General features: G+C 38.9%; 1 protein-coding gene across 1 annotated transcript in view; it reads right to left on the bottom strand.

Annotated features, from left to right (window-relative positions):
• The window catches only part of rhocb (ras homolog family member Cb), a 37,181-nt gene extending 15,981 nt beyond the window's left edge, over nucleotides 1-21,200 (bottom strand). The window contains exon 1 of the mRNA XM_079826764.1: nucleotides 20,780-21,200. The gene's annotated coding sequence lies outside the window, so the exon portion shown is untranslated. The remainder of the gene's footprint in view (nucleotides 1-20,779) is intronic.
• Between the last annotated feature and the right edge of the window lie 1,628 nt (nucleotides 21,201-22,828).

A 22,828-nucleotide genomic window follows, 5' to 3' on the forward strand; every position in this document is an offset into this window, starting at 1 on the left:
GAAACATGAAGAGCAAAACTGAATTGAACCAGGAGAAGGGATTTGAAAAGTGTTTGCTGTTGCTGATGCGTGTCTTTAAATGTTCCTGTGATGGGGTCAACCAAGGGGTATGAGATATGATAATATCTGATCGCATCAGTTATGTCTTACGGATAAGTTCACCCTAAAATTACAATTCTGATATCCTTTACTCACCCTCAAATTGTTCCAAACCTGTATGGATTTGTTTCTTCTACTGAACACAAAAGAAGATATTTTGAAGAATATGGGTAACATACAAAACATGAACAGCAGTTACAACAAACTTTAGACACTTTTTCCACTTTTCAAATATTTTCTTCATTTTTATTGAAAATAAACGCCTTTACGATCTGATATGTGATGAGAAAAGGACGAACTCGTTGTTCGGCAAAAGGCGGATTCGAACCGCAGATTGAATTGCATCAAAACATATAGCGCCACGCACTTTACCCCTACACTATCACGACTGACAGTCACTGAAGGCGTGTTCCTAGGTTTACAGAATGAACCTGTGCTTGGAATTGAAAAGTCTTACCGTTACTCGCGGTCTGATGGATGGGTTCTCTCCCGTGTTTAATGCAAGTTTTTAAAAGTCCTTTATATAGAATTTTGCATCGCTGCTGTTTATCTATCACACAAGTGCAAATTATAGGCTAAGTGAATAGGTAAACACACTTCATGAACTCACAGGCGCGAGCTGCGCGACAGCCTGACACCTAATTGCCTAACACAGCTGTCAATCAAACTCATCAAGCATTATGCAAAAACCATAGACTGTAAAAAACACATTTTATTTATTTCAGTATTTGAGATATAATCATTTTGTAATTACGTTAAAATAATTTAAACAACTGTTACTTAACAAATATTATATTTGTATAATAAACTGGGGGGGCCTAGTCATCATAGTGACGCTGGCTACGCCCCTGGGGTGAACTATCCCAGGAAAATGGCCTGCCATTCTTTTTTTCTTTCATGTCCTGTTACCTTGTAGGGCTATATTGTTTAAAAAGGAAATTAGTTGGCTGTATTGCGCAGTAACTGGCAAAACAGTCTTTAAAAAAATAATTGTGATAAGATCGTGATCCTGCCTGAAGAAAAAAAAATGTTTTGATATATTTTTACCATAATTGCCCACCCCTAGGTCACCCTCATTCCTTTTCAGTGGAAGTGTGAAGTCCCTTTACAAACTCCTTGACTCCACGTTTCTTATCTTTGTCTTACTAAACCACTTTCAGATAAGGAGCATCTCTTGCTGTGTTTTTCAGCAAACACAGCCAGAAGATCCCAATGTCAATCTGGCAAAACAGCTTCATAGTTTTATACTGAGAATCTTGCCAAATTTGGTTATAGAAACATTTCAAGTTTCATGGGTGAAGATATAAAAAAATGGGGAGCCTTAAGCGTCTCATTACTCCTCCCCTTCATAACCTTAAACATGCATCACATTATCATAAGGAAGCTTCTAGAATACTAAAAATCTATTAGTGACAACACCTGCATAAACACACTGTGTAATTGTTCACCACTGTGTGCCACTGACACTGAACACAAAGCAAGACTACAGAATGTGCCTGCTAGTGTCAGGCAGTCCTTAAAGTCAGCATGAAACCGTTGCAATAGTCTTTTCTTCCCTATTGTGATGTATATCCGAGTGAAATGGCTACATGAACCAAAAAAACAAAAACAAAAAAATAGAGGGGGACTTGATTGGATCTCATGTTAGTGACAGGTTGTCCTGTTTTTGGCCTGAAAAACATGTCATCAAAGAAGAGATGATACTGCAAGTGGGAGGGGAAGTTATTTTGATTAAAGATGATGAGGGCACATGAATTAAAGGAACACTCCACTTTTTTGAAAATAGGCTCATTTTACAAGTCCCCTTGAGTTAAATAGTTGAGTTTTACCGTTTTTGAATCCATTCAGCCGATCTTTGTATCTGGCGGTAGCACTTTTAGCATAGCTTAGCATACATCATTGATTCTGATCAGTCCATTAGTATCTCATTCAAAAAATGACCAAAGATACTTTCAATATTTTTCCTATTTAAAACTTGACTCTTCTACAGTTACATCGTGTGCTAAGACCAACTGAAAATGAAAAGTTGCGATTTTCTACACCTATATGGCTAGGAACTACGTTCTCATTCCTGCGTAATAGTCGCAGATCTTCGCGGCCGTACCATGGCTGCAGCAGCGCAATGATTGGTTGGTATTCTGTGAAACATGGTGGTAGTATACACCTTCGACTTACTATCACAGCCCTTTATAACACACAGAACCATGGCTTATCACACAGGTAAATCCACAACACAATTTGTCGTCTGCAAGCCTGAAACTTTCTCTGCAACTACACGAACTTAGTGCCGGTCACATTGAAAGTTACCTAGCTGGGGGCTACTTTCAGGCGCTGTAATATCATTGCGCCGCTGCAGCCATGGTACGGCCGCGAAGATCCGCGACTATTACGCAGGAAGGAGAACGTAGTTCCTAGCCATATAGGTGTAGAAAATCGCAACTTTTCATTTTCAGTTGGTCTTAGCACACAATGTAACTGTAGAAGAGTCAAGTTTTAAATAGGAAAAATATTGAAAGTGTCTTAGGTCATTTTTTGAATGAGATGCTAATGGACTGATTAGAATCAATGATGTATGCTAAGCTATGCTAAAAGTGCTACCGCCAGATACAAAGATCGGCTGAATGGATTAAAAAACGGTAAAACTCAACTATTTAACTCTAGGGGACTTGTAGAATGAGCCTATTTTCAAAAAAATGGAGTGTTCCTTTTATAAAAAAAAATTGTGACCTAATTGACTTTCATTGTATGAGCAAAAACAGTTGACATTCTTCAAAATACCTTCTTTTGTGTTCCACAGAAGTCATACAAGTAAATGATGATGGATTGTACATTTTTGGCTGAACTATCACTGTTAAGTAGTGGCTCACACCAAAACACACACAGCTAGTCAAACACAAACACTTCATCCCCTGTTGTTTTCACTGCTGAGTCCAATAATTAAAGATGCTTATCTTAGAGTATACTTTGACTAGTTCATTAATGCTGATCTAGGATCATCTAGGATTCTCTGATCCAACCTTGACTCCAAGCAAAAAAACAGATGCGAGTCCTGAGGTTCGTGTATGAAGGCTGTGAGGTGTCTGGACTGTGTGGAATCTGCACACATGCTGGGCAGGTTAAGAATGTTTCAGCTAAGAGACCTTTGAGAATGTGTGTACGTGTGTGTGTGTGTGTGTGTGTGTGTGTGTGTGCAGGAACTGTTGCTACCAGTTAAAGGGTACATAACACGCACAGTTTCTGTCAATCTCATGTTAATGTTGAGTACCTAGAGTAGTTTTGTATGAAGGTATTTTTGGTGCAAAACAACTGAACACGCGTGAGAGTGGAATTTGTAGCTGTAGAGCATATCCACACATGTGTATCAATAAATTTGAAGCCACAGAGAAAAATATTTTAGGAGTTGTAAACTTGTAGATTTTTTTATCACGTACAAACACAACACAACAGTTACACCTTCACACATTCTTCACTGCAGATGCACAAATCCTATTCTACGAATCACACATGAAGAAACTCATACGCTCACATTTTTGCTACAGTTGCTGCAGTTAATATGGTCCAAAACGCATTCACACACCCGTATCAAAAATGTGAAGTCCCAGACAAATTTTGCACATCCGCAAATTAATATGTGAATCCATGCAATGAGAGTTGCACACTTGTAGAATATTTGGTGGTCACAAATGCATTTCTTTTCTTGTATATTTTTCTAACACAATCACAAGTCCAATCACTACAACTGCTTGAATCTGCTGCTACGAGTCTCAAACGCAGTTTTTTCGCCTTCAAATGACAAGTTCCGCGCGCTCTCACTTTTGCACCATATACTACGTGAAATGTGGAGCGATTGTGCATCTGTGAGGCAGCGGTTCAGAGAGCAGAGAATTTCGGCCAATCAGAAGAGCTCTTTTAAACCGGTGGCGCGCGACCGAAAACGGGAAAAATACATGAGCAATCTCTCCCTAGCAGGCGAAGTCAAGTAATGTTACCAATAAAGGTATGTTTTTTTTCTCTCTCCCCCCTGCAATCACCGTTATACATTTGTTTAAGTAGTTTTAAAATGTGCACTGGTCGGCTAAATTGGTGATCATTGTTTCTTAGTTGAGCTAGCCTTTCTTGTTTCAAGAAATGTCATCTACTGTTAAGTTTGCCATCCATCCAATCGTCTCATAATTAAAGATACTCTCATATTAAACAATGTATTCCTTATACTCTCTTCAGCTTTACCTTCTAGAAAAATGACAGAACAGGGTGGATTTTCACAGGTCAGTATCATATCAAGTAACGTATGCACCCATTGTAAGACTACCATGTGTACCATGTTTGTCTTTTCGTTTTTCTTTTTTGGTTTGGTTTGTTTTTAGTGGATGATAACATTTATAGAAATACCATAGGCTTTATAAAATGTTAATTAACCTGCTCTGTGACTCACTGCAGCTTCCAATTAGGCCTACTGAGCAAATAATATCCCTTTACTTTAATAGTATGGTAATATTAATGGCATTTCTATAAAATGTTATCATCCACCAAAAACAAACCAAAAAATAAAATAAAAACATGGTACACATGGTAGTATTACAATGGGTGCATAAGTTCCTTGATATGATGCTGACCTGTGAAGACCCATCCTGTTCTGTCATTTTTCTAGAAGGTAAAGCTGAAGAGAGAATAAGGAATACATTAATTAATATGAGAGAATATTTAATAATGAGACGATTGGATTGCAAACTTAACAGTACAGATAGGCTAGTGTTAGCGTAACTTACATTTCGTGAAACAAGAAAGGCTAACCCAACTAAGAAACAATGATTACCATCTTAGTCGACCAGTGCACATATTAAAACTACTTAGACAAATGTATAACGGTGAGTGATTGCAGGGGGAGAGAGAAAAAGAAAACCTTTCCAGGACTCAATTTTTATCAAAAGTTTGGAGTGAGATTGTATCTGTTAGGGGAGGAGCCACTCAAATATTTGCAGCAGCGGCCCCTCTGCCCCAATTTTACCTATTGTTCATAAATGACCAGCACAAATTGAAGTTATGCCGCTCTTTGACTGAAGTGCCTGTTCTTTGGCCTGATGCCCTTTACTTTTTACATGCCTGTTCATATCTGTCACACCTCAAAAGTATTTACAATTAATAAGTAACAAGTAATTAAAAACAATTACAGCCAACTTTAAAAAAAAAATTATCTATAGCATTAGTTATGAAAAATAGCATCCAAACTATAGCCACCACAACATGCCACAGTTGTAATATAAATCTTAGAGAAAAACCTATTCCCTTATCTTATATTCTATTATATTATTTTTTATACATTTATTTTTAGATTTATATATTATAAATCTATTATAAAGTTAATCAACATTTAACATAATAAATAGGCAACAGTAGAATGTGAGATCTACTAAAGGTGGTCATGAGTAGTTTATTAAAACGCGTCGCTTATTTATGTTGGTGTTTTCTCAGACTCAGTGTTGCGATAGGAACGGCTCATATCTTGTCACACTTTTGGAGCGTTTATGGAGTTTATGGTTATTCGCGCACCATGCATGCACAATTAAATGAACCGGGCTTCAGTCATGTTGCACAGATAATTGGTCTGTTCCGTTCGTACGGGAACTTGGTGCTTATAAAAGCTCACAACGCGCGATGTATAAAATTCATATCCTGATTCATGTTTCCATTAACCATGTTAATGTAGGTGTTTGAAGGCTACTTGCTTGAATTGTATATTAATTGTACAATTGTGCATTAATTATACTACATATATCCATTAATTATAGCCTACTATGTTTTACTATATAGAGGAACAAGTTGACTTCGCCTGCTAGAAGAAGAGAAGAGCTCTTCTGATTGGCCGAAACTCTCTGCTCTCTGAACCGCTGCCTCACAGATGCACAAATCACTTTTGCTCCACATTTCACGTAGTATATGGTGCAAAAGTGAGAGCGCGCAGAACTTGTCATTTGAAGGTGAAAAAACTGCGTTTGAGACTCGTAGCAGATTCAAGCAGTTGTAGTGATTGGACTTGTGATTGTGTTAGAAAAATATACAAGAAAAGAAATGCATCTGTGACCAAATATTGTACAAGTGTGCAACTCTCAACTGCGTTTTGCACCATATTTACTGCAGCAACTGTAGCAAAAATGTGAGCGTATGAGTATCTTCATGTGTGATTCGTAGAATAGGATTTGTGCATCTGCAGTGAAGAATGTGTGAAAGTGTAACTGTTGTGTTGTGTTTGTAGGTGAGAAAAAAAATCTACAAGTTTACAACTCCTAAAATATTTTTCTCTGTGACTTCAAATTTATTGATACACGTCTGGATATGCTCTACAGCTACAAATTCCACTCTCACGCGTGTTCAGTTGTTTTGCACCAAAAATACCTTCATAGGTTTAGCATCATTCATATCTCAAAAGAGTTTTATCAGTAGGGTTGGGTATCGTTTGGGTTTTTTCCGATTCCGGTGCCAAACCGATACTTTTAAAACGGTTCCGGTGCCTAAACGGTGCCTGAACCGATACTTTTTTTTTTTTTTTAAATGGCCACAAAACGAGGTGGATAACATTAAATGGCTTTTTATTTATTTATTTAAATTGAACCATTTATTAAAAGTTTAATGTATACTTAAATGTATGAATATAAATAAATACAAAACACAATTGACTTATTTACAAATTATAATTGACTTATTTACAAATTCACAGTAAAACCTAATAGCCACCTAACCCAACTACAACAAGCCTAATATAACTCTAAATAACAGTTACAGTATTAACAGCAGTTAGCCTAGTCTGTATTCTCGGTATGCTACTAACCAGCTTCGAGCTTCAGCTTTATTTTGAAATATGATCATTTTCTCGGGCTAAATATTTTAGAACGCATCACCTTAATGTTTCCATGACGACGCGTCATGTTTCTCACATGACACAGCAGCCGCAATAGCGCTGACAGCTCAGCTGTATCGGGTTTATTTCGTTTTTTCTTTTTATTCAAAATATTGACAAACTTCTTAACTGTGTCACGAACTATCTGATGTTCAAATGTGTGAGTCAATGTGTCTTAGTTGATCTATAAAGCGCAATGGGCGGCGCCATGTTAGTTTGCGCCTCAGAATCGGATCTGTCGGATTTACAACACTTGAGTTCATTCTCGTCTCACGAAATACATGAAAGTAAGTGACCAGTGAACTGGAAGAAGAATAGAGTAAACGATATAGCTACTATTTAATGTGCATGTATCTGATGTGAATAAAACATGTAACGTTAACGTTAGTCAAATTATAACCGCCTGAAAGGATTGTCATTGCCGCTTTCATAGACATCAGTGTGTGTTTTTTGCTAGTATGAGCATTTAAATGTCTGAAACCTGGAATAAACATGATGTCGTTGAAAACACTGAATAGTTGTCATGAGTTGTGATGTGACCAGCGCTGAGCGTGTCTCTGGCTCGGTGCCAGCCAAAGCACCCGAAAGCACGTTTGAATTTTGGCACCGAAATGAGGAACCGAAATCTGCGTTCTGATTCGGTCCGGTACATACCGGTTATATAAGTACCGGTGCCATATTGGAACCGGATTTCGGTACCCAACCCTATTTATCAGATTTATAAAAGACAGATACGCTGTCTTTTAGAATCAGAATACCGATTCTTTACCTAAACCAGCCGAACTCGTGGAGGCGTGCAGTGGGCGGAGCTAAAGAGTCACAAGCACACACACAAACACAAAACATCATGGCATTATTATGCCAGCCAGCAGCCATATCACCCTGTAACCCAAGACTGGTTTCCTGCTGAAGCTAAGCAGGGCTGAGCCTGGTCAGTACCTACATGGGAGACCTCCTGGGAAAACCAGGTTGCTGCTGGAAGAGGTGTTAGTGAGGCCAGCAGGGGGTGCTCACCCTGTGGTCTGTGTGGGTCCTAACACCCCAGTATAGTGATGGGGACACGATACTGTCAAAGAGCACCGTCCTTCGGATGAGACTTTAAACCGAGGTCCTAACTCTCTGGTCAAAACAAATCCTAGGATGTCCTTCGGAAAAGAGTAGGGGTGTAACCCCGGCATCCTGGCCAAATTTGCCCATTGGCCTCAGTCCATCCTGGCCACCTAATATCCCCATGCTTCATCACTCTGTCTCCTCTCCACCATAAGCTGGTGTATGGTGGGGTTCTGGCGCAATATGGCTGCCGTCGCATCATCCAGGTGGATGCTGCACATTGGTGGTGGTTGAGAAGATTCCCCCCTTCTATATGTAAAGCGCTTTGAGTACCCAGATATGCGCTATATAAATGTAACAAAGTATTATTATAATTATTATTCATTATCCCTGGATAACATTCGATTCACTACGTTTGTGTTTGCATTATATGCACCGATTACCAACAAAACACATTTGATGCAGTATCACACACCGCCTGCAGTTTCGACTCACAAGCAGTTTCGACTGGGAACAAACAAACACTTGTAGAACTCCATTGTAGAGCTGCAACTAACGATTATTTTTTCTGTCGACTAATCTAACGATTATTTTTTCGATTAGTCGACTAATCTAACGATTATTTTTCCAGATTAATCTTATGATTCTTTTTTACTGATTATTGTATTTCAAAGAGGGTAGTGAATTTGTATATTATTTTAACATGAAATCAATGAATGATGACAATATTAATTGTATTTCAGGAAAGGTAGTGTACATAGTATGCCATTTTATAATGAAATATATGAACACAAGAAGCTTTTTAAACATAATATATAATGATACTATTCATCATAAAATGTATACAGAGTAGGCCTAATTAGGAAAAGTTGTTTACTATAGGCTAGTAGTTGAGTATGATTTACTTATTGATTTGTGTCAATAGTAAACGAAAATGCACTTGTATTTATCTGCAAAAGGTTCACATACAGGAGCTTTCAGCATAGTTTTAATATAGTATAACTAGTCGTCTATTTTGAAGATACATGTGCATAAACAACGACTAAAGCTGCCAGAAGTTTTTGCCCAAACTTCAAAGACACATTTAAATGATTAAAGCTAGAGGCATATCTTAACTTTAATGTTACTTTAATCATGTAAACTACCTATATACAGCATGTTTTATGCACATGTGTTTGGGACAGAGGGGAACCAGGTCGCATTAACAGGAGATATATGCAGCCCATAATAAATAAAAGCACGAGACGTACTGGGGTCGGAGAAGAACCCCGGAAAATGTGACCGTCTGTTGCAATACACGCGCCACGGTTCAGCTGCGCGAGAGAACACTGGAAGGGTTGCCAGGTTTACACAACAAAACCCACCCATTCGTTCCTCAAAACAAGCCCAAAACAAGCCCAATCGCGTTTCGGGGAGGTTCTCTGGTAAACATCGCGTTCGGGGGGTTAAATATGTGTGTTTTTTTGCTTCAACCCGCGGACATGAGACACAGCCCGCGGCAACAGTGTAGAAGTAGCCCAATTCCGCGGAAAAAAGCGGACTTGGCAACACTGATTGGCAGTGTGAAAGCTCCCGCTCTCCACGCGCACAGCTTCTGCTCTGCCTGCGCGCGCAGTGTGAAACCGGCGTTACAGAGCGAACAAAGCACAGTTTTACTCGGCTTCTGTTTAAAGTACTCCCACACTTTTGAATGTCGCGGTCTGGCTTTATATGATAAATTATAATTTTCACTATGCCCGGGAGCAGAAGCTGCCATTATTCTAGATCTTCTGTTCCATTCTAGAACGTAAATAATGTGCCGCCGACGCGTCGACGCATTTCACGCACGTCGACGTATTTTCGTAGTCGACGTCATCGACGACGTCGACGCGTCGTTGCAGCCCTACTCCATTGCTGCTCCAGAAAAACAAACTGCACCCACTGTTTCCTTAACACTGGGTTATTTTGGAAGCTGAACAAGGTTATCTTTCCCTCACAACCAAAAACACACTTCTTTAGTCACATTGTTGATTTCGTGGTCTAAAAACAAAACTCTTGCTCTCGCTCTGGTTGATGTACGTGCGCTCATCCAAAGTGTGTTTGAAGTCCGAACGGAACCGCGCTACTCATTTGAGCTGCGCTGCTTGGACCGTTTATCAGCACAAGCTCATACACGGGCCGATCTCGTGACACCGATATGCAGCGCTGGGAGATCCAGTGAGAAAGAGTTTGAATTCACCACAGAATTAATAACATCACAACTGCGAGATCTAGTGAAGCGTTCAGGGCAGAATTCTGTTATAAACCACAGATATCAGATCAAACAGCGCTGACGTGGAGTTAAGTGTTGATTTGTAAAAAATAAAAGTTTAAAAGTGTAGACCACTTTGTGGCACTTTTATTTTAAAAAAAGACATGAATTTACCACTATAACCAGTAGAGGAGCACTTATTAACTTAGCCATTTCCACTCCCTAATATATGGACAAAAGTAGGAAGTCACAGTCTCATGAAAAACAAAACTTTTCTTCAAATTGTGACTGAATTACCCAGAAACAAAGTAAAGAGCGCTCCTTTAGTAGTCACTGAAGCTGTCGGTCAGTTCAGTGTGATACTATGAAAGAACAATGGTAACAATGGCTCTTATATTTAATAAGAGCAGAATATTAACATTTTCCCTATAATTATTTTGCACATTACTGTTGTTAATAAAAGTAAATTTTATCTGCATATCAATTAATAAACCTTTGACTAGTTTATTCACATTCTGAAAATTTTGGACCCCAGGTATGTGCTACCAAGCCGCAAATATTTTATAAAAACAAAATAGAGTTAACTTGTTTTGAACAATTTCTTTGTCAACTGCATATTGATTTTAAAATTGTAGGAGGGAAAAAAATCAATTTTAATCATTCAAGACCTGTTGGTCGAAACGTTGCAATAAATTGGAGCTGTTAAATCAGTGTGCGGACATCACATTTGTTTTTCGCTTTAGTTATTTCTTTTGTCTTGCACCTGAGCCCTGTTTGGGTTTGAGGACGTGCACACCTTTGTATTTTTCCTTTTGAAATAAGTCATTCATTTTGATTTCATTAGGTAAACCTATAGAAAAATTTTATTATTTGGGGAACAGGAATCATTTTTTAGGCCACTATTTATATGATCACATCACGCTGTCCAGATAATTTTAAGGTAAAACAGGACATTAATATGTATGAAAGGCCTATTTAATTACATTTAAAAAAATATTATTTGTTTTTATGCACTGACGCAGAATCGTTCACATCAGCATCGTGATTCATCATAAAAATGATTCCACAGAGGAAGAAAACGGATATCACAGCAAGAAAGTTGTTGGTTCGTCATGGTGTTTGTCATTGGTTGTGGTTTTAATGCATGTAATTTGCCTGGCAAACAAAGCCTGTTCTTGGAAGCTGAGAGTACGAAGTCTCTGTACAAGAGAAAGATAACAGAGATTAAACCCGAGTTTATGACTCAGTGTGTGGGATACTTAACATCTACTACAAGAAACAATAAGAAAACAGCGCTCAATCTTTAGTAAAACAGTGTTGAGTAAAGCTGTAATTTACTGTACACTGGGAACTATAGTCAGACATCTGTATCACTTATAGAGTACAACGGTTTCTCCATAGGGGAATAGATTTGGAACCTTTAAAGACAGACCAACTGTGAGCTATAAAGTTATTAATCAATGGTATATGCTTTTGTTGAAGCCGTCAGCTTGCATTATTTCAACTCATTTTTAATAATTGTGTTTAACAAGGAATTCCTGGTGAAAAACACAATCTCCACCAATCTGTGTAATATCTGATCAACTGTATGAGAAGTGACACAAAGGGTGTTTGTGTGGAAAGCCAAATGAGGTACTTTACGAACCACTTGCTGAAGCACAATCCCAGTGACACTTGCTGCAGATTGTTACAGCAACACTTTTATTACAGGATTCATTGACCCCAAGGGTGACAGCCAATCAACAGCAAATGCCAGACACAAGAACACAACTGCCTCATGCTTCTGAGCAGCAGCGGATCCTTAGATCAGATTCTCCACATGGAAAAACAGAGACGAGCACAGAAGATTAAACTCTAATTTAAAGGCCTCCGGAGGCCTCACTGATGTTTGGCTTCCTTATCACACTGAGAGAGGAAATACCTTCAGTGTATTACACACATCAAGGCAGAAAAACAAGTATAGCACAACTTTAATTAAAGTTCTTACGCTTAGGTTTACTAGAAACAATGATTAATATTGCATATTAGATTGTAAACACAGGGCTTGACATTAACACCCGCCAAACTGCCACATGATGCGGGTGGATTAAGCAGTCAGTGGCATGTAAAGCAGTCATTTCTACTAGCCACTTTGGCAGGTTGAATTTTATATATAATAGCATATATACATTTTTCAATTGTAGTCATTTGAAATAATAAACGAATGCCTGGGACACACTAGACGATTTGCAAAGCAAGTTTTAAACTGTGGTAGACCACAGACATAAAGGCTGTTTCAAATCCTCTGAATGCACACACTAGAAGATTCGTCCGGATCCCGAGACCACACGCCTGTCGGTTGTAGTAACATTTTCACAGTGAGACAAGATCTCACAGAGACTCGCAAGATCAAAGAAGTGTTGACCTGAGAAGAAAAACAAATGGAGTACAATCGGCGTCGTCAGCTGGTTCTCCTGGCGTGAGTTTTGTTTTACAGGAAGAAAAGCAAAAGAGGAAAAAAGAATTTGGGTTCTTTCTCAATACTCCACTTTTGTGGCTGCCAAGTTTCAGCTACAGAAGCACGCAACATCTGGTTAGTGAAGCTTGCTCGCTCTCATTGGCTACCACGGGTATCATGTCAGAGGCAGCCCGATCAAGATATGTTTGATATTTATGATTTGGGATCGTGCAGGCTCCAATGTGATCGGGACCAGTAAAATAATAATGACACCCCACAATTAAGAATTTTCTGGACAAAAAGTAATTGGCGACAAGCCTTGAATTGGGCCCCCGTCGGTCATACCGGTGTTGTCACACGTCGATTAACCGGTGGGAAAATTTCCTCACCGTCACATCCCTAGTGGCTAGTAACTTTGCAAAACCACAGAGGCAGGTGAGCAAAAAAGTTAACGTAAATAACAACTGCGCATTTCTAAGTGACGAGTGCGTCTCTGATTTCAGCTCTTTCGCAAAGTGTGGAAGGAACTTGCATAGCAAAATGATTTTTCCAAGCAAAGGACAGAAGAAGCAGAAGGGTCTGACCTACTTGAATGTTTGTTCTTGTTCCTAGAGAGGGGATATGGAGAGGAGAAAAGAGGGTGCCCTAATTAAAGACCGTCCTCTCATCCTCCTCCTCATATTTTTTTGTCCCTCTTTCTCACTCGATCAGGTCGTCATCGAAGAGTAAATGGACTACAGCCCAGAGGGCTCGCACAGACCTGAAAACAGCCTCCCATGCACAATCACTCAAAATCAGTGACATTGCACACTATAAACTGATCTTTGAGCAGACAGAAAGTTACAAAAAGATAAAGGCTGCTAGTTTGGACAAGCCCACTCCCTCGTTTTTTTAAAAGCAGTGTCATAAAAAAAAAGGAAATCATTCATAATTCTAAACACTCTTATTTCTAGAGATGCGCCGATCCGATACTCAGTACTCGGGTATCGGTCAGACAGGACCGATCCAAATCCTGTACGGTGCGTATAATATTCTGTGTTATTGTTAAGCCTCAGTGCCCCACAAAAAAACATTATAAAGCACCATCAACCCTTCATGCACTATATTAAAGTCCCTGTAAAGGCAATTCTGAGATTTGTTTCTAAACACATTATAAATGTATTGCTGAAACACGTTACAAAAACTGTGAACTGTTTAGTACTGAATTGTGGAGTTAGACGGTTAAACAGTTTTTCACCGTAGCGGTGTTCAGGATTTTTTAGGCGGGGCTAAAACGGTGGCTCGATGACGTACTGGAGCCACTGTGCCTGGCTCCTCCCCTAACACGATCATAACTGGTGAACATTCACATTAGTTCGCCCGCTCAATCGCAGTACCGTTAGTTACCACAGCCTACAACTTGCAAAACAGTTTACAAAACAAAAACAATGATATCAAGAAGAGGTGGATTAATTTTGTGAACAGCTACCTTGATGTTGAGCTCAGGACCTGCCTCTGCAGTGACTTTACACCGGATAGTTCTACAAACTTTCATTGGAGACAACTGGAATTCACTGATAATCTGCTGCAGAATGGGGCCGAACCGATTATCTCCCGCGCCGGCCTTCATCCTCCCGTCCCGCCGACATCTGCCATCGTGAACTCCGTGAGTGTTGTCTTGTGTGCTTGCTTACGGCAAGTGGGCGTGGTTTCGGGGCTGACAGCGGACACGCCCCCAGCGTTTGAGAGCAGAGAATGCTGCTTATTTTTGCAAGACTTATAAGCTATTTTATTTTCTTTGTCTGAATTTTTTTATGATTCAAATTTGGCTGGGTGGTTATTAACACATTTGTCGGTGGTGTGACAAACTCAGAACACATATTTAATTTTGACTTTACAGGGACTTTAAGTGTGTGCACAGGATGCGCATAAGCGCTTGTGTGAAAGATGAAATATTATTAATAGCCTATCTATAATATGTTGCTGCCTCATTAAAAAGCTGTGCTATACATTTAGGCCCTATTTCTATATATATATTTACTTTTTCTACGTTTTTCATGAATGTATTTTACAACGTGTAACATTTTACCAGTGCTACACTTATTCAGTTTTATTTGTTCCCCACTAAAAAAAATTATTTTCCACTAAATGTTTAGATTTTATACAATTATTGTGCACTCTAAAAATACTTTTTTAGAGTAACTTTTGCTGCTGAATTATCCACTAATCTAGTTTATAGTAATATTTTTGTCATAGATTGTGATATATTTTTAATTTGTTGTTTTACTTTATAATGAAGTTGTCTGTATTTAGTAGATTGTGTTTAACACACAAAAGAGTGATTATCAGTTCAACACACTGAGGTATACAAATTCTACATTGAATTTTTAAACAAAACTGCGCTGGTATCGGATCAGTATCGGTCAATAATCAGAATTTTTGGAATCGGTGCATCCCTACTTATTTCCAGTATAAAGGATCTGCTTTCCTTTTTCAGCAGAACAACACATGGGAATCCAGCTGTATTGATGGAGACCTGTGAGATCAAGGGTTTTAAACTTATTTAGGACACTTATTTAGGATCACAGTGGTTAAAGGGGCAGAGCAGGGAACCCAGAGGGGAATGGGATCAGAGAGGACCAACTGTTCTGCATGTCAGAGTGTTGCCTACAAATCTATTGACTGACAGCATTTTGAGATGTGACATGGACATTTTAACATTTGACATTAAATGTAAAACTTTTACTAAGTGTAGTAATCAGACACTTGAAGTAGAGGAACACTTGGATCCACCAGCAAGGACATTGATTAGTCAGTTAAGCCTCATTCACACCCCAGCGACACGCAGCATCAAAGCGTCATCATGACACCATTCATTTCAATGGAGCGCTGGCTTCCGGCGACACGAGTGACTGTCAGGGCTCTACGCTAACATTTTTCTTGAGGAGCACTTGTGCTCCTAATTAAAAAAAATTAGGAGCACAGTCAAAAATTTAGGAGCACTTTCTGATCAATAACACGTATTCCAATTATAACTTTCCCATTACAGGACGATCTTTGTCCCTTTAAATTAATGTCCAGGGGCATTTTTACCATTATAAGAGCAATGTTTTCTAATCTTATTAAATGTATGCATCATCTTTTGTCAATTTCTTCAATTAAAATAGAAAAGTTGTTTTTAAAATGTTAATTTAAACAATAAATTCAGTTAGAGCAATAAGACACAACCAGACTGTTACCAATCTAATTAAATCAGCATCAAAAGTAGCAATCTGAAGTGGTGTTTAGATACATTTACATGCAGCTCAAGGGTAAATAATGTTGTATAAATGTTTTAAATTTCTGAATTTAGAAATAGGCTATGTACAAGTTAAACTTAAACTTAGTTAAAATATTTATATTTTAAATAAAAAGTCCATGCAAAGTATAAATATGAAAATAAAACAGCCAGTAGGTGGCGTCAAGTCTATGTCGGAGTCATTCATTCAATCGTTCAAACGCAGATTCATTTGATCGAACCGCTTGGAGATGCATAACTGGTGTAGTTTTGATTTTCACGAAATAAACAGTATTGTGGCCAAAACGTTGTTACTTAATATCAACGTGTCTATTGGACTTTTTTACAAGATCAGTATCACATTTGCAATCATGCCAATACTTGGAGCAATAGCAATCCGTAACTTTTGGCGCTCTGGCGCTAATGAACAGAAATATACGCGTCTTGCGGAAGAACACTGCAGCCGGAGCTACTTCTCTCTGTTTATGTCTATGGCGAGTCACACAGGGACTGTGCTCCTCCGCAGCGCTGCGACCCAAACTGGAATTGAATAGTCAGAATATAAACACTTATTATATGTGTACCGTAGTGATTCAGGGTAAGATAAAAACACGGTTTGGAAAATGGATTCATGATGTACTCACTCATATGCATCTAGTCATTTTTAAACACAATAAATGTTATGGACTGCAGCTGATAAAGATTAAATCAAGAACTCATACAGGAGCGTTTTTAAATTATTTTGTATTAATTCATTTTTGGTGGCATTTTTGCCTCAAGCCCCTGTTAATTTCCGACCTTGTTTATGATAATCCCAATGTGGTATTTCTAGTTAAGTTTGGCTGCAAAGAAACATCAGCGCGAGGCGTCTGGTAAGTGCATGGCCGCGTCACACCCGTTTCACTCATAGACCGTGGTTTCACCTTTTAATCTGTGAAGTGTTAGCCCGTCGCACACGTTTTTTGCACATGCTCCGCTGACAGAAGGCATGAAAAGCAGTTGATTGCAGCACGAAATATATGCGCCTAAATATTTTTTCGCAGTCGCACGCAGTAATTTTCAGGCGCAAATGCGCCCAAAATGGTCGCTATGTAGAGCCCTGACTGTGACCGTTGGCCTGTCAAGTGACGGGAGACACGCAACAAAAGTTCAGAAACTTCACCTTTATACAAATTAGAAGTGAATTTCGCGAACAACAACCAATGTTGAGTGAAGGGAGTGAAGACTGACTAAGGAGCCTTGAGTGCAGGCAAAACAGACAGGACAGAGTTCCGGAGAGATTTCATTGTTTTATATGATTTGACTAACCGCATAAATGGATATAATAAAATTATGCGCGGAAAACAAACTGTCGGCAGTCTTAGTGAGTTTGATTCATACATTGATAGTTTGTGCTGTCAATTATAAGATGCAGTGAGCAGTTTAGCACTGCTGCAGATCATATTACAGTTCCGCCTGCATTACAAGAAAATTGATTATTTGATCTTAACTTTACTTAATACTTAATGTTTTATTGATCGGTGATCTTAATATTTTTGTGGAAAACCATTCTAAAGCGACAGCATTTATTTCAAATAGAAATGCTTTGTAAGATTATAAATATCTTTATAATCTAAAACACTTTTGAGCAATTTAATGCATCCTTGCTGAAAGAAGAAAAAAAATCCCGATCCCAAACTTTTGAAATATTTTGACATCACCTGCGGCCACTGAGGGCAAGACAGACCTTACACTTCTAACTACCAAATCGGTGTCCTAGCAGGTGGATTCAAGCGTTCTCTACCTCATAAGTGTCTGATACCACAGAAGAGGAAAACAGCCCAGAGGACACAACAGCATGCAGACACTCCTCCAGGACATTGACTTGTTTTTAGCATGCAGGAAACCACCCTCAAAAACATTCTGCTTATGTAAGATAAAAGTAAACAAACAAACCCCCTATGTTCATTAATGCTCAGTAAACACATTTAATAATTCATTTACACAGAAAATGTCAGTTCTGTTTTGGTTATTTTGCCATTTTTTCCGCATATGCAGAGTTTGCATCGTAAATGTGCATTTGTGGCTTAGTGCCCAGTAAAGCACTGAAGGCTGCTTCCGAATCAAACCGGTGTGTCTCACTTTGATGTTTGGACAGCGAGCTGAATAATCGACCTGCACCTCTCATACACAGAGAGTGGTGTGGCTGCGGGACCACACCTGTTGGCACTGCTGATGTGGCACAGCAGACGCAGCCTCTCCAGCATGACTGGCACACTCAGACATTCTTATCAAGGGAGACTGATGCTCCACTCTTTTTCTGCATCAGTTTATCACAGTCACACTCATCATGAGATAAAAAGGTAAGCATAAGCAGTAAATCAAGCTCTTTCAATGCATGCCATGCAGTGAATATTAGTCTTCAGTAGGCCCACAAATTCAGTCTAGGCAGGCAGCTCAGTGTGTTTTGAGCCCTGGCCGTTGAGATCTGGTGATGTAAACACTGCCCTTATGTGGAGGAGATACTCTGTTTCAGAGAGAATAGCTAAGAAATTCCTGCTGAAGTGAGGCCTCTTCCTTCCCAAACACATTGAGGGAGTTTTCCTATACAGACACTGCTGCAAACACAAACACCTGAATCATTCCTGTCTAACAAGTTTTTACATGAACATTTCACTTTCAGTAGCCTACAAAACAGACCATGACCGGCTGTTTCGGTCCAAAACACACACGGGTCAATGACAAACAAGAAAATCTGGGACTATAAAAAGTTCTTAGAACTCTAATAATTTACACTCGTGATGGTTTCATAAATTTTTTTCAAAAACACTGATTCCGTTTGCAAAAAAACAATTGGACTAAAAGTCGACATGAAATAAGTTCCGATAAAATAATATTTTCTTCCCTAGACATATCCGAGTGAAACGGCTTTACAAACAAGACAAAATGTAAGGGGAATTGATTGGATCATTGTGGTTTGCTACTGCTGTGATCTCATGTGAGTGACAGGTCGTCCCGCCCTCACACCGATAAACATATCATCAGATAAGTGATGTTGTTGCAAAATAAATCATTGATAAATCATTTATAATAAATACTGCAATATTCCATTTAAAAAAAAGGTACATTGTCAATTTTGATTTCATAGTGATTTTAATACATTTAAGTAGTGTAAAAATTAAAGGGATAGTTCACCCAAAATTGAAAATTACCCCATGATTTACTCACCCTCAAGTCATCCTAGGTGTATAACATTCTTCTTTCAGAAGAGTCATGTTAAAAAAATTTCCTGGCTTTATAATGGCAGTAAATGGCAGCCCATCCATTATAAAAGTACTCCACATGGCTCCGGGGGTTAATAAAGGCCTTCTGAAGCGAATCGATGGGTTTTTGTATAAAATATATCCATATTTAACACATTATATAGTAAAATATCTAGCTTCCGCCTTCCGTATTCAACTTATGAAAAAACTTAACTGGCGCGACGATGACGTCGGACGTAGTGTAAGCATTTTGAACTGCGAGAGGCATTACATTTTCTTCATAAGTTGAATATGGAAGGTGGTCTACCGGCGAAAGCTATATATTTTACTTTATAAAGTTTTAAATATGGATATTTTTCTTACACAAATCCATCAATTCACTTCTGAAGGCCTTTATTAACCCCCTGGAGACATGGATGACTTTTAGAATGGATGGATGCACTTTTTTGGGCTTTCCATTCACTGCCATTATAATGCTTGGAAGAGCCAGGACATTTTTTAATATAACTCCCATTGTATTCGTCTGAAAGAAGAATGTCATATACACCTAGGATGACTTGAGGGTGAGTCAATTATGGGATAATTTTTATTTTTGGGTGAACTATCCCTTAAAGCAAAAAGTACTAACATATTTTCCTTAGTGAACAACGTATTTATTGGAGACTAGGTTTTCAAACAAATATTTCCAAATACCGTAAATAAAATTCAAAAGTTTATTTTTCGTCCCACATATTATCAACATCAATTTGGACATTAGGTCAGCTGTATTTCCAGAAAAGTCATGTGACGTCGACATGGCGGCGTTCAGGAGGAGGCGACCTGCTCCATGTAGCTACTGTAGAATAATAATCTTACCCTGAAGACTACACTTTAATAGTACTTCAAAGTTACTTGTATACTGTTGCGATTAATGAAACTTAGTAAGTGCCAAATTTTATAAATCCCTTCAAAATAAATGACAATCACGTCACTGAAAGAAAAAAAAAGTTTGGCATGAACGCGCACCAGCGCACAAATCTGTAACATGAACCCGCACTAAGAGCTGCTGAGACTTGATAAACATGAGCTGAAAGTTAGTTATTTTATTTCGAGGCGCGGTCTTTCATCTTCAGGTTTCACTAATAAACACTCATCTGTGTGTCATATAACGTCGACGTCTCTGAACTGATCTACGACCTTGTGAACCTAAACACAACGATTTGGGGTGTTCGACAGGGGTGTTGTCTCGCACTCCCAAAGCAAATCCATCTGAATCTAGAGCTGTGGTCAAAAACAAACACTGCGATACCGTGCTGCGTGTGAAAACAGGTGGTGACCACTGTGAAACACACCACAACTTCAGCGACGCTTTTGTGTCCTCATTGATCACTACCAAAAATATTTTGGTGTGTGTTTTCCAGGCTTTTTAAGAAACACGTCAAGTTGTTGATCTTCATTAAAGACGCTTTTCTGAAGCCAACACCTACTTCTTTTCTCCCCGCAGAAGTGTAAAGCCGTGAAAGGGCTCTTGCTTGATCCACTATCTGATGAAAAACTAATAAAAACCCGCAATACTTTCGAATTCAACTCTTACCTTGTTATCAAACTGAAGTTTCGGCGCTGAAGGTTTCCTTTTTCTTTGGCGCAGTGTTCAAGTGTTTGGCTGGCCGAGAAGGAGCGGAGCGCTGCCGTTAGATCCTCCCACAGACACACGGCCTGCTGGAGTTGTCTATGCTCGATCGCTATTGGCTCGAAGGGAGGAGCTGCCTGGCACGGCCCCGCCCCTCAGCCGTTAAAAAAGAATGACATCATTGGCACGAGCGGCGGCAGGGGGTTTAGGTGTGGGCAAGTGGGCGCAGTGCGAGGATGAACAATTTATTGAATTCCAACTGCACCATATGCAGTTCTGTAAGATTCGTGAACGAATCAGTCTTTTGAGTCGGATCTTTTTAATAAGTCGGTTGAGCCAGCTCACAAAACCGGTCTGAATGAATCGTTTCCCAAGTGAACAACTCACAAACTCATGAACCGAGCTCATTTGAGCAGATCCGATTCGTAAAGAGCTGAGAGCTGACGAGTGAACCTTATCCACCTTATTCTGCAACGATGCTTTCTGTAATTTACTGCAGTTTATTGTAAGTACAAATTATTATTTTAAGTCCTAAATGAATATTTTTATGATTAATATTGGCTGCAAGTGCAAAAAGATACTGAAATTGGATGCATGAAATCACACAAAAAAAACCTGCGTTATTAATAGCTACATGCTTATTAAAGGGATAGTTCACCCCCCAAAAAAATGTCATAATTTACTCACCCTCAAGTTGTTCCAAACCTGTATGAAGTTCTTTCTTCTGCTGTACACAAAAGAAGATATGTTGTAAGAAAGTTTGTATGAAATGGTCTGTAGACTTCCATATAAAAAGTACTGTGGAAGTCAACGGTGCCCCAAGAACTGTTAATTTCCCACATTCTTCAAAATATCTTCCTTTATGTTCAACAGACTAAGAAATGTATACAGGTTTTGAACAACCTGAGGGTGAGTAAATGATGCCAGAATTGTCATTTGTGGGTGAATTATCCCTTTAATAGGCCCAAATCTTAAAGCTACACTGTGTGATATTTTCCCCCATCTAGTGGTGAACTGGTATATGACCATCCAGTGAATTTTAGTTTCTGTTCTGTTCAATTCCGATTTCGTTTTAACTCCTACGGTGGCCGATTTAGTCCAAGATTAATATGGCTTCCTGTTCGACCTCGTCCACATTCGACACGGTGCCTGTGGGATATTCTGTGCGCAGTGGGATGGTTGGAACTCAACTGGCCTAATTATTCGGCTAGAAAGAACTGCAGCTAATCCAGAGTGAACTTTGATGATAGTAATGTTTATTCAGTCATCCAATTGCAAGGCATAAACAGGTTTGCATGGATATGTACATAAATGTGGTTTCTGTGAGAGAACAAATTAGGATGGTAAATATACATGATAATGACATGACAGAATATACACAGTTAAGAACTGTATAACTACACTTATAAGTTACATTTGTATAATGTAACCGTAAACCAGAGCTTATTGTACCATATATAGGCGCTAAATGCAGCTGCATTAAAAGGAGCGGAGCTGCCGCTGCTAACAAGCGGTGTCCGGTTACAAAAGTGTGTGCGCAGGTTTAGCTCTGTATAACAAGTGTTAATATGCTGATCAGACCTGATACATATTTCCATCAACATACATTACAAGCAAATATTTTCTATAAACGAATAAACATTGTTAATAACTGAATGATTATTCAAATAGGTGAGCATTACGCTATTGTATGTTGACACAAAAATACTTCTGAGGTGACATCAACTGAATTACGCGATGACACACTCTGAAACACATCCACAATGACAATAACTATTATTACTTACGGAGTTATTAACGCACAGAAATACCACACAAGGAAAAACAGACTTTTGAGGAATAAACAAGCCAGGAAAACTCCGTATAACTCTGTTACTGGAGCTGCTGAGATGAAAACTCTCTGTGCATGCACCAGACAAGTCTGAACAAGTTGACGCGCACAGTGTTAAAACCGGTTAAAACGCGAATGGCGAAGCTTGAATTTACGGGTATGTCCCTCGTTGGCTAATGTAC

Source organism: Gobio gobio, assembly GCF_949357685.1.
Source record: "Gobio gobio genome assembly, chromosome: 10".
Classification (NCBI taxonomy): domain Eukaryota; kingdom Metazoa; phylum Chordata; class Actinopteri; order Cypriniformes; family Gobionidae; genus Gobio; species Gobio gobio.